Raw genomic sequence first — 13,089 nt, forward strand, 5'->3', positions numbered from 1 at the left:
TCAGGATGATGATGACCGTCTGAGCTACAAGGGAGCGGATGGAGGGCTCGCTGTCTCCTGCCAAGGTCTGAAGGGCTGCAAGGGAAAGAAGCAGAGCTGAGATGACCTCCCACGTCTGCAGAGATCCCCAGGCATTCCCTCTGGAGAATGCTCCCTACTCACCGCTGCAGATCTCAGCCAGCTTCTTCTTGCCTGGATCCCTCAGATGCCGCGCAGCGAGCCCTGGGCACAGAGTTCCGTCAGCCCCTGCTCCCTCCCCTCATCAGGGCTGGCCCCAGGGAAGAGCAGGGGCCGAGATGGTGGGACTGAGCAAGGCGGCCGCCATGGCCACCTGCGTGGACAGGGCTGGGAGAGGGAGGCCAAGGCCCTGCACGGGGCAGCCGGGGCTCTGGCAGCCACAGGGCTGCTCCTTGCTGCCAGGGCAGTGGCAGGGACTGGGGCCAGGCTGCCAAGAGAGGGACCCTGGGGGCTGTGACCCACCGATGAACCTCACGGCCGCCTCTCGCAAGCTGGCCTGAGCATCCTTCAGGTACGGCAGGCTCTGAGTCAAGAATTCTTGAGCTCTGCTCCTGTCCTGCTCCAGCTGGAGAGAGCACAAGGGGATGAGCACGTCACTGTCCCTTCCCAGTTGGCTGGACCAGTCCCTGCTCCCACACCCAGCCGTTCCCCTTCCCTCCCGGCCATTCCCATGTCTCAGCCAGGAGCCCTGTGGGGTTGAGGCTGAAAGAGAGACACAGGCCGGGGGACCCCAGGGGTGCTGAGAGCCCTCCCTCGCGCTGGGTGCAGGGAGGGCAGCAGGGCAGAGAGAAGAGGCCTTGTGGGCTCTGTTCTTGAGGGCAGGGAACAAGAATGCAGGTCCAGGCTGCAGCAAGGCAGGCGAGGCACATCTGCCTTGGGGGTTGTCCTCACCAAGCTCTCTCCAATCCGCCATGTCTGCTGTGTCCGCACCAGGTGCTTGAGCAGTTTCCACTTGAGGAGCTCTGCGGCAGCAAGGAGGGCTTCCCCAGCAGCCTGTGGAACAGCAGAAGCTGGGAGATGGCACCACGGTCTGGGCCAGGAGACCTTGGGTCCCCCTGCTCTGGGCTTTGTTCCTGGGGCGATTCTGCCCTGCAGGAGCTGGGACATGCCCTGGCCCAAATTTCCAGGGGTCTCTTCACTGCGTCACTGCTGAGCTTTGAAAGCTGTACCTTGGCCACGCTCTGCGTTTGGTCACTCAGGCGGAAGAAGAGAGGGAGCAGGCCAAGTCGCACCGTGTTCTTCATCTCTGCCTTTTCGTCCCCCACCGCCATCTTCATCAGGTCTCTGAAGAGGCTGATGGAGCTCTCTCTCAGCTGGCTCTGCTCCTGGGAGGGAGAAGCACAGTAGGACTGGAGCACCAGCAGCTCTCTGCCCACGCTGGGCAGAAGCTCCAGCACGGATGATGTGAGGGGAGATGCTCCAGGGAGGCATTCTGCACACTGGAGTTGTGGCCCAGATCTGCGGTCCTGGGTCAGTGAAAGGCCACTCAAGAGACTTGTTCTGGGAGCGCCTGTGCCTCCAAGTGCCCACCAAGGCAGCCAGCATCCCCCACCAGCTTCAGCAGCCGCGGTGGGGAAGAGCTCCGGGAGCAGCTGGCAGGGAGAAGCTGGGCTGGGCTGCAGAACACACAAGCCACCCCACAAGCGCCCAGGGCCCACCCGTGGGGCTCAGGCTTCCACATCAGCCTTACGTCGTTCAAGAGGGGCAGGAGGAATTCCACCATCTGCACGGCGATGTGGCTGGCCTCCTTCCTCTTCAGCTGAGCCATGACAGTTCTGAAGACCAGCAGAGCCTTCATGGTGGCAGCCTTATAGCCAAAGAGCAGGACCCTCATCAGGTCTGGCAGGATGACCTTCATTTTTCTTGCCTGTGTGAAGAAAAGAGTTTCCCTTTTGGGACCAGGTCCGTGCCTGGAAAGCTCCCCAGGCAGCCAGCTGGCCCCACCATGGCAGAGAGAGCCTTTGGAGCACTCGCCCCACCGCCTGAGTGCCAGCCAAGGCCAAGCCCGCCCCCTCCGCCCCGGCCCTTGGCTGCCAACAGGGTTCCCCTTGCTGACGCCCTACTCACCATGTCGTCTTTCTGCGACAGCGTCATGATGCCTCTGAGCACCAGGGAGAGCATGGCTGGCCTTTCTTCCTTCAGAAACCTAAAGGCTAGGTAGGTCGCAGCAAACTCCCCGTCTCCCAGATCTCTGCTGGCCAGCATCTGAAAGCAGGGCAGCAGTGAGCGACCGGCAGAGCTGGTGGGGCTCCTGGCAGCGTGCAGCTCCTGGTTCCTAGCGCAGCCCGGGCCAAGGGCACCGGGGGCTTTTTCCGGTAACTCACAGCCAAGCGAACGAGGCAGTAGTCCTCCAGGTGCGTGCAGAAGAGCCTGCTCTTGAGGTCCCAGAGCTGGCTGAGCAGCTCCTTCAAAATGTTCTTCACAGTCTGGGGCACGGAGAACATCAGCTCCCACAGTGCCAGGGCAGTGCTGCAAGTCGGAGCGCTCTGTCAGCAGGGCAGCCTCGGCCACAGCAGCGTGGCCGGGCTCAGCACTGCAGGACGCTTGGGATGCCCTGGGCAGCAGCAGAGGGCTGAGCTGGTGCTCCCCGTGGGGCGGGCAGGAGCGTGGGGTGGGCTCTGGGCTTGCTTGCTCAGCTTTGGCTGCCTCGGGCCTGGCTGACCCCCAGGGCTGGAAAGCGTGGTGGGATGGAGGGTCCTGCCCCTCGGGAGTGTCCTGCAGGATTCCTTGGCTCTGGCAGCCAGAGCGTCTCCAGGCCCCTCTTCCCACAGGGAACAAGCCCTCCTGGCTTTTGAGGACAGTACCTGTCTCCTCCTGGAGCAACCTTGAGCAGTGTCATCACCACCTCCTGAGGGCATTTGTCAGCCATGGGGACGATGAGAGACTCCACGCTCTGCCGGGCTGGGACTGTCTGGGTGCATCCCAGGGTTTTGTGGATGCAGCTCGTGATCTTTGGCACCTGGAGGGGACACAGGTGAGGATGGTGCAGCCACTGGCGAGCGGCCATTTCCTCAGCTGCCCTTGCCATCCTTCTCTGCCACCTTGAGGTGGCTTCAGGTGCCCCAGACACTGGGCTTTGGGAGGAAGAGAGGGATGGAGGGAGGAACAAGGCCTGACAGGGCTGAAGGGCAGGGCAATGCAGCCACAGGCCACTTACATCCACCAGCCACAGGTCAGGGTTTCCCTTGACCACATCCAGCACGTTTCTGGCCGCCTCCTTGTCAAAGGTGCTGGAGTCAGTCATTGCCTCGATGAACACCCAGACCACGTCTGTCCTCTCCGACGGCTGGAGGTATTCCCCAAAGGTCTATGGGAGGAAGGGAGGCAGCGAAGCCACGTCACACCGAGGGCCCTGATGCTGCTGCTTAGCCGGGCAGTGCCAGCAGCCCTGCGGTGGCGCCCGGCAGTGCTGGCGGCGGTGCCCCCAGCAAAGCTGGCAGCAGGGGTGGCAGTCGCTGCTGGGGAGGATGAGAAGAGACGGCCCAGGGTGAGGGAGGAGGGTTGGGGTCATGGGCACGGGGTCTGGGCCCCGCCACCAGCCAGGGCTTGCTGGTGGCCAGGAGGACTGGGGCTGCTGCTGGGACACTGGAGCGCAGCCCTGGCATTGTCCCTGCTTGGGGACAGCAGGAACCCTCTCAGCAGGGACAGGGAGGCCACGCCAGCCCGCTGACGGTGGAGGCCTTTGCTCTCACAAGTCCCCTGCTGATGCCAGGACCAAGAGTGCCAGCAAACGGGGAGCTCGTTACCTCGGCAATGTGAGTGGCACTGGGCGAAGTGCGCAAGGAGGTGGTCTCGGCTTCCCAGTCCCTTTCGAGCTGTGTATCCTCCTCTGTCAATGTCGCACCTAAAGAGCGGGGCAAACGCAGAGGAGTCGGTAAGACACGGCAGCTTCCCCAATACTGGAAAGAGCTTTGAACTTGGAATGGCCGAGGAGGGAGGTTATGACCTGCAATCAGGGGAGGAGGTGGTGGAGAGCGGTGCCACGGAAAGGCTGACCCGCCTCCAGTGTGCGTGTGGGAATGCTCCTGGCCCTGGAAATTCCAAGGCCCTAGAGCTCTGCATGCAGTGCCACGGTTCAGTCCCCCATGGCTTGAATAGAGGTGACGTGGGGGACGGCTCGCATGGCTGGAGTGCTGCGGGGCAGAGATACATGTCTCTTTGGGAGAGATGGGAAGATGCGGCGTGGGGCTGCCTCCCGTGCTCTTGAGGAGCAGCTCAGCTACACGGGACCATCAACAGCGTGGGAGAGAGCGTGGGGGTGAGGAGCAGAGGAGGGGCAGTGCTGGTGACATGGTGGTGCCTCCAGCAAGCAGCAGGACTGGGTGATGTTGGCATGCAGGGGGATCCATCCCACCACAACTTCTCTTACGGTGTTGCTGGTACTTGAATTGGAAGAGGAGACAAAGAGCGTCCAAAGCCAAGCGGCTGGTGTCCTCTTCCTTGAATGATAGGAGCAGCAGGAGATGTCCCAGCAGCTGTCCAAGGATTGGCATCTGCATCTCCGCACAGGAGGCGTGTCTGTCCTCATTGGGATCAGCCTGGGCAAGGGAGGAGGAAGAGCAGAGGGCTTGAGGGCAGCTGGGGCCAAAGCCCTGAAGCCAAGTGTGTGCCCAGGGCTGGATCCAGGCAGGTCAGAGCTTTGCAGGGCCCTGCAGAACCCATCTCGCAGAACAGCCCCACGCAGGGAGAGCTGCCAGACCTGGGCTCCCCGTGGGCTCCTTGGGCAGCCCTGGCTGACACAGGACTGGGGCAGAGATGGCTCCTGGCAGAGCGCAGTGTGCCTGGTCCTTACCTTCAGTGAGGAGTAGTTGGCCAGCAAGAAGCTGAGCACCCTCATCCTGCCCACAGCCCTCTCCCGCACAGATGCCCTCTCAGAGGTGGTGAAGGTCAAGAGCATCTGGGGAGAGAGAAGCTGCTGCTGAGCCCTGGGAGCAGCCAGCGCTCCAGCACAAGCAGCACTGCTCAAGTCCTGGGCGGGACTCTCCCAGGCCATTAAGGCTTCCTCTGGTCTGGAGCAAAGCCCGCACTGGTTTCCTGCCCCGGGGTCCCTGGCAGGCTTGCGACAAATGCCCCAGGCCAGCCCTCTAGCCAGGCAGGAAGGCAGATGCCACCCTGTGCGGCCACTGTGCTGCGGAAGAGCCTGCTGGGCAGCCCCTGCTTCCCCCAGGGAGGTGGGCACCACCCTGCAGTGCTCTCTCTGCATGGCGCGGGGTGGGACTGCCCTCTCAGCAGTGGACACCCCGTCCCCCAGGGTGAGGAACAGCCCTTGTGAAGCCCACCCTTTGCACATGCCAGACCTGGAAGATACTCTGCATCTTCTCGCTGACTCCGTTGGCAGGAGAGTTGAGCACCAGTGCAACTAGCATGGTGTCCATGGCTTTCATGGTCTGCAAGGAAGACAACAAGTTGTGGCCGTGTTTCCTGCCATCCCTCTCACCCCCAGGACACTGAGCTGAGCTCCCAGCACCAAGGGAGGACTCGTGGGCTGCTTTGCTGCGCCTGGGAGAGGCCCAGGGGCAAACAATGTGCTGTGGGCAGAGCAGCCTGCGGCACTGGACGTGGCCAGGCCCACAGGAATGGGACGACGGGACGAGAGTGGGAAAGTAAAGCCAAGACCGTGCCCTGCCTTGCATCTCTGGTCATAGCGCAGGACAGGGTGAGCAGGGAGCAGCCCAGAGGGCCCGGGGCTCGTGGAGCTCACCCAGCACTTACCGCGAAGTACAGGAAAGGTTTCAAGTCCCGGATTTCCTCTTTTGGAGGAAGCAAGAAGATGCTGGAGAAGCACGCTTGGAGGAGGCCTATCTCTTTGCCCTCCAGCACCGCCTCCACGGAGCTGCAAAGAGAGAGGGGCCAGTGGGACACTGGTGCGGGGAGCAGTGCCTGGAGGCCTCGTGCAGGTGTACGCGGGGCTCTGGGGCAGGAGTCCCCAGGAGGGTTGGGCAGGTACCTCATTTCGGTCACGGCAAACATGGCGCTCCGCCACACCGCTGTGCACCGTTGGTCCCTGGGCTCTTCTTCCAGCAGCACCTGCAGAGCACAGCCAGGATGGGACCTGGCAGCTGCCAGCACCCAGTGCCACCAGCCCCTTGCCCTGCCCAACGCTGTCCTCACAGGGTGCCAGTGCTGGGGGCCTTGTCCCCTTCCCCGCAGCCACCGAGTATCCCCTCACCTTGATATTCTCTGCCAGTTTGTATCTCTGGCAGAAGAGATCTAGGCCCTGGGACAAGCCGTTGTACGTTGCAGCCCTGAAGAGCATAGCGATGCTTTTAAGGAACTCCAGCTTCTGTTCCTCATCCTGGCAGCCAGGGGACAGAGAGACAAACAGGGAGCATGAGATGGGGACACACGGTCAGTGGCACCGCAGCGCTGGGGGTGCAGTGCCGGTTGCAGCCCTGGGAGAAGCAGCTGTGCCCAGCCAGCGCCCTCCAGCAGCCCCACAGCAGAGCCCCTGTCAGCAGATGCCAGCTCAGCTGCCTTCCAAATGGCTGCGGTTACCTTTTCAGGGCTGCTGACAAAGGCCCTGATGACATCCACGTGTTCTGGTTCCAAGCGGTACACTGGTAACCAGCTGGCATCTAAGAAAGGAGGAGAGCAGGGAGGGCTGCAGAGAGGGTGCGCGGGCAGGAGGGAGCAGAGGAAGGAGCTCTGCCTCCCATCCAGCCCCATGCCCGCTGCCATGGCACAGTCTTCTCCTGCGTGTCAGTGCCCCTGCCAGCGTGTGGGGAAACGGGATCCTGGCATTGAGCAGGGAGCGCTCGCTGGCCACCGCGCTGCCCAGACAATCAGGGCCCCTCACTCACCCATCTCCAGTTGCTGGGCCAGGCACAACTCCTGGGGCTCCACTGGAGAGCTGCTCTCCTGGAGAGCCCTGTCCTCCTCCAGGGCCACCTTGGTGGTGCTGACTTGTTGCATCGCCATCTTTTGGGTTTGAGGAAAGTGGTTGGGCTGGCGAAGGGGGAAGCTTTGGCGAAAGGCCACGAGTCTGCCGGGGGCAGAGGGAAAAGACGTGGGTTGTGCTCGAGGAGTCCTCGCCACGAGTCTGCCGGGGGCAGCGGGGAAAGACGTGGGTTGTGCTCGAGGAGTCCTCGCCACGAGTCTGCCGGGGCAGAGGGGAGTCTGCCGGGGGCAGCTAGAGATAAGATATGGTTGGACTCGATGGTCTCAAGGGTCGCTTCCAACCAAAAGGATTCTCTGATACTCCGATTCTCTGAAAGACGTGGGCTGCGCTCGGGGGCTACTCGCCGTCTCCGTGCTCGCGCCCTGTCCCGTCACCGTCCTGCCGGACAGTGTGGGCTGGGGCCCACAGCTGCGCTGAGCACACGCAGTGCAGTGGGTGTCACCAAGTGAGGTCACAACGGGCCCCACTGTGAGCCTGCACCTGGGCAGGGAGGGGCAGGGTGTCCCATTGGGATGCACAGGCCAGCTCAGCCCTGGGCACCTGGGTGCTCTCGGGGTGTCTCCAGGCCCCCCTTTGCCCTCATGTCCCCCCGGGACCTCCCTGTTGCCCTCTGCTGTGTCCCAGGGTTTCGTGTTCAGCTGGCTGGCTGATCAGAACAGCAGCGAAGCTGCTCCTTCAGTGGCTTTGTAGAGATTTCTAGGGATTTCCAAGGGTGGGTAGCACAGAGGATGGACTTTGTTTAAGGTGTCTGCTGTCTCATTGCTTACAGAAGCTCTCAGTGGCTTGAGGATAAACTAACCACGTAACCACATGACAAAGTGTTGGAGCTGGCAGAGCACAAAAGCAGAAATCCAGGTGGCAGGGGTGAAAAAGGTGGAAAGGCTGAGGTACTAAATGCCTTCTTCACCTGAGATCTTTAATAGTCAGAAGAGTTGTGCTCCAGGTACCCATCCCCCTGAGCCAGAAGACAGGCATGGGGAGCAGTATGAAGGCCCAACAATCCAAGGGGAAATGATCAGCGACCTGCTATATCACTTGGGCACCTACAAGTCTATGGGGCCAGATGGGATACACCCAAGGGTGCTGAGGGAGCTGGCAAAGGTCATCACTGAGCCACTTTCCATTATCTATCTGCAATGCTGCCCAACTGAGGAGGTTGCAGTTGACTGGAAGTTGGCTAAGGTGATGCTCATCTACAAGACGGGCCGGAAAGAGGATCTGGGGACCTATAGACCTATCCGTCTGGCCTTGGTGCTGGGCAAGGTCATGGGGCAGATGATCTTGGGTAACATCACTCGCCAGAAGAGAACCATATGATCAGACCCAGTCAACATGGATTTATGAAATGTAGGTCCTGTTTGACTAACCTGATCTCTACGACAAGATGACCCAAGTAGCAGATGAGGGAAAGGCTGTGGAGGTTGTGTACTTAGACTTCAGTAAGGCCTTGGGCACCGTATCTCACAGCATTCTCCTGGAGAAGCTGCAGCTCGTGGCCTGGACGGGTGGACTCTGCGACGGATATAGAACTGGCTGGGTGGCCAGGCCCAAAGAGTTGTGGTGAACGGAGCCAAATGCAGTTGGTGGCTGGTCAGGAGTGGCGTTCGCCAGGGCTCAGTACTTGGCTCACAACAAGCCCATGAATGCTCCAGGCTCAGGGAAGAGTGGCAGGACAGGAAAAGGACCTGGGGGTGTTGGTCACAGTGGCTGAACATGAGGCAGCGTGTGCCCAGGCAGCCAAAAAGGCCACCTGCATCCTGGCTTGTATCAGGAATAGTGTGGCCAGCAGGACCAGAGAAGCGATCATGCCACTGTACTGGGCACTGGTGAGGCCTCACCTTGAATGCTGTGTTCAATTTTGGGCCCCTCATCATCAGAAGGACATTGAGGGACTAGAGAGAGTGCAGAGGAGGCAACAAAGCTGCTGAGGGGCTGGAGCACAAGTGTGATGGGAGCGGTTGAGGGAGCTGGGGCTGTTCAGCCTGGAGAACAGGAGGCTCAGGGGAGGCTCAGGGGGCACCTTATTGCTGTTTGCAACGGCCTGAAAGGAGGTTGAAGCATGGAGGGTGTTGGTCTCTTCTCCCAAGTAGCAAGTGATAGGACAAGAGGAAATGGCCTCAAGTTGCGCCAGGGGAGGTTTAGATTGACTGTTAGGAAAAAATTCTTCCTGGAAAGTGTGTTAAAGGCAAGAAGAACACCTGAAGAGCATGGGTTGGTCATGCCAATGTGGAATAGATTGTTTTTTCTTGTTTGTTTTGGGGCTGCAGAAGAAGGAACGCGTGCATTTCAGTGTTGGGGCATGGATCCAAACTGAGGATTCAAGCAAGTTTGGGACTGGGACAGCTTAGGTGATTGAGGACCATTGCCAGGTCTATGAAAGAAGCTGGATGGGTTTCGGGGAGCTCACAGGCATTGCCAAATCCTCAGGAAACCACAGCTTTGTAGTTAAAGCAACAGCACTTGGCACCAAACCCAATCCCAAAACGCGAATACCCTCGAAGCGACCACAGGCAGAGCCTTGAGAAACATTTGAGAGAAAGGGTCTCCTTTGCCAGGCCATGGGGGTCAGGGCTTGGCTATTCTGATGATAAACAAACACAAACGGCTGACATGGCATCAGAACCACCTCCACAACGCCTTTACCACCTGTGACCAGTGTCTCCAGGCTTTTGCTTCGCCAGCCTCCAGGGACACGGACTGGTTGTTTCCTTCAGAGCTGTGTCAGGGATGGCCTTTTGTGGGATCCCAAACACCTTCAGAAACTTGCGTTTGTTTCTGCCTTTCACTTTGCTGGAGGTTTGTTCATTGTTCCAATATCTGCAGTTTAGGAACATGGCAGCAGAGGGCTCATTAACATCCAAAATGCCCTTGCAAGCCAAGGCTCTCTGCAGCATTTTCCTAAAGGCTTCAAGTCTGGTGTGGATGATTAGGGAGATTTCAGGAATAGCCAAACAGAGAGCATTTCAATAATAAACAGCAATAAAGCAGTATTTCTTCTACTTCCTTCCCACCTCTCCCTCCTCCGCATTTCCAGAAGAGGTGGTATCAGCAACCTTCAGTACTTTTGGATCTGGAGCATCTCCTGATGAAGGCACAATATGTCAGAGCATTGGGTGCCTGAAGCACCAGTTGAGTGAGGAGACAGGCCAGGACACCTCAAGAGGAGTCACGCTCCTCTGGACCAAGAGGTGGGTGTTCCTGGGAATCTCAGGTGCCACAGCACAGCGACACTTGTGTTCAGGGAGCTGGTCAAATGACCCATCTCCTTTTCTGTAATGTTGTCTGAGTGTGCTCAGGTAACCCCTGACCTGAACCCCATCCACTCGTGGGTGTTCTCCAGACTCCTGCCTTCAGGAACAGTGTCCCAGGAGACCTTGCTGGTGAAGATGGAGGCAAAGGAGCCATAAAGTACCTCAGTCCTGTCTGCTTCTAATCTTATAAAGTGCAGCAGCAGGCCCGCGTTCGCCCTATCTAGTCTTTTACTGTAAGGAAGTAATGTCAGCTCATCTTGCTGCCCCCACCCTCCCCTGCACATATGAAATCCAGAGGAGCTTTGGCATCATCCTTACATCTTTTTATGGTTTTAGAAGTTTCTTTCTTCAATTAGCCAATTTACAGCATCGATGTTGGTTCAGCTGAATATTTACTCAAGATCTCAGGGGCTTTTTTTTTTTAAAAAAAAAAACTCCACACTTTCTGATCAGCCTTGCACCAGACTGACAAATAAACAAATCTTCCCCATGCAACAAAGTTTGCCTAATAGTAAAGAAGGAGAAGATTATTTTGTGCTACTTTTCAATTGATACAGAGACACAAGAGAGAACAAGGAAAGCCCAATGGTTGTCGTGCCTGTGAAGGCTGATATTTACATCCCTGTCCTCCAGTCAGAGCTCAAATTGGCTGGGAAAGAATGCCTTTTAAAAACACTGTCATCACAAAGCAGGAGAGTGTACTGTTAGTTCATAGGTTAATAAATAGTTAATAAATGAAATCTCATTAAATTTCATTGGAAGCCCATTTTTTATTATAGTAAAGGAGGCTGAAGTTTCACCTTGATAATTACGCTCCCTACATTTGGCAGAAACAAAAAGATTCATTTAATAGCAGAGGTAGCTTTGATTTAAACAAAGAAATTGTCTGAACAGGATTAGATTACACTGTTAGGCGGGCATTCGTTATGTGCAGCGCTGGGGTCGCACTGGCGATTCTCCACCGTAAGTGCTCGCCACGACAGAACGCTCTCCTGTAGCTGGTATTTACAAAAGCGCTGCATACTCATTATAGTTCTTAGAAACTATTAACATTCAATACACCTATTCTAAGAAATGATTACAGAAACATGAGGTTAATTATTTCACGGTCTTTGCTGCTATCTGGTGTCATTGTACGAGCATTGCAAGCCTTGAATTCTATTTCTCTATTCTATAGCTTACTTTCGAGACATCTGTTAGTGTGCAGCTTCAGATTCAACCTGTGCATATGTCATGGAGGCACCCCAAAATAAGTTTAGGCGGACAACAAGGTCCAAAACAAACTTTATTGGGCTTTGGGTTCTTTGATATCGGCTGGTTTTATAAGACACCAGTCCGGTCAGTGATATGTGGGAAAGGTTTATCCCACAGGGGTAAAAAGATGCTGGGACAGGAATTAGCAGGGCTCATTTGCAGGGCTTTAAACTAGATTCGAAGGGGGATGAGGTTGTAGCTGGGCTTGCATCAGTGGGGCAGCATGCTGGAATACATAAAGACCGGGAGGCCCCTCAGGCCCATAGGGTGAAATCGGTTTACTCGGCTCGCTCCCTGAAGTGCCTGTACACCAATGTGTTTATGATCTGGTGGTATTAACAGAGACATGGTGGGACAGCTCACATGGCTGGAATGTGGTCATGGATGGCTATGCCCTTTTCAGGAAAGACAGGCCGGCCAAGCGTGGTGGTGGAGTTGCTCTTTACGTGAGAGAGCAACTACAATGTATAGAGTACTGTCCAGGTGCGGTTGAGGAGCGAGTTGAGAGTCTGTGGGTGAGAATTAAGGGCCAGGCTGGCAGGGGTGACACTGTTGTGGGAGTCTATTACAGGCCACCAGATCAGAGTGAGGAAGTTGATGAGGCCTTCTACAGGCAGCTGAGCGTGGCCTCACAGTCACAGGCTCTGGTTGTTATGGGGGATTTTAACTACCCTGATGTTTGCTGGAAGGACTACTCAGCCAGCCAGCCTCAGTCTAGGAGGTTCCTCCAGTGCATTGACGATAACTTTCTGATGCAAATGGTGGAGGAGCCGACTAGGAGACGTGCGCTGCTGGATCTCGTCCTCGCTAACAAGGAGGGGCTGGTTGAAGCAGTAAAGGTGGGGGGCTGCCTTGGTTGCAGTGACCATGAGATGGTGGAGTTCAGAATCTCCTGTGGTGGGAGCAGAATACCGAGCAGAATTGTAACCCTGGACTTCAGCAGGGCCGACTTTGGCCTTTTCAAACAATTGCTGGAGGAAATCCCGTGGGCAAGGCTGCTTGAAGGTAAAGGGGCCCAAGATAGTTGGTTAACATTCAGGGACTGCTTCTACCAAGCTCAAGATCAGTGCATCCCGACGCGCAGGAAGTCAAGGAGGGGAGCCAGGAGACCTGTGTGGTTAAACAGGGAACTGCTGGGCAAACTCAAGTGGAAGAGGAGGGTTTACAAATCATAGAAGGAGGGGCTGGCCACTTGGGAAGAATATAAGGCTGTTGTCAGAGGATGTAGGGAGGCAACTAGGAAAGCTAAGGCCTCCTTAGAGTTAAACCTGGCGAGAGGGGTCAAGGACAACAGGAAGAGCTTCTTCAAATACATGGCAGATAAAACTAACACCAGAGGCAATGTAGGCCCACTGATGAACGGGGTGGGTGCCCTGGTGCCAGAAGATACAGAGAAGGCAGAATTACTGAATGCCTTCTTTGTCTCTGTCTACTCTGCCGGAGGCTGTCCTGAGGAGCCCCGTACCCCTGAGGCCCCAGAGGAAGGCAGGGCAATGGAGGAGTTTGCCTCAGTTAATGAGGACTGGGTTAGGGACCAGTTAAGCAATCTGGACATCCATAAATCCATGGGTCCAGATGGGATGCACCCGCGGGTGCTGAGGGAGCTGGCTGAAGTCATTGCTGGACCGCTCTCCATCATCTTTGCCAAGTCTTGGGAAACGGGAGAGG

The sequence above is a fragment of the Caloenas nicobarica genome, chromosome Z (assembly GCF_036013445.1).
Source record: "Caloenas nicobarica isolate bCalNic1 chromosome Z, bCalNic1.hap1, whole genome shotgun sequence".
Lineage (NCBI taxonomy): Eukaryota > Metazoa > Chordata > Aves > Columbiformes > Columbidae > Caloenas > Caloenas nicobarica.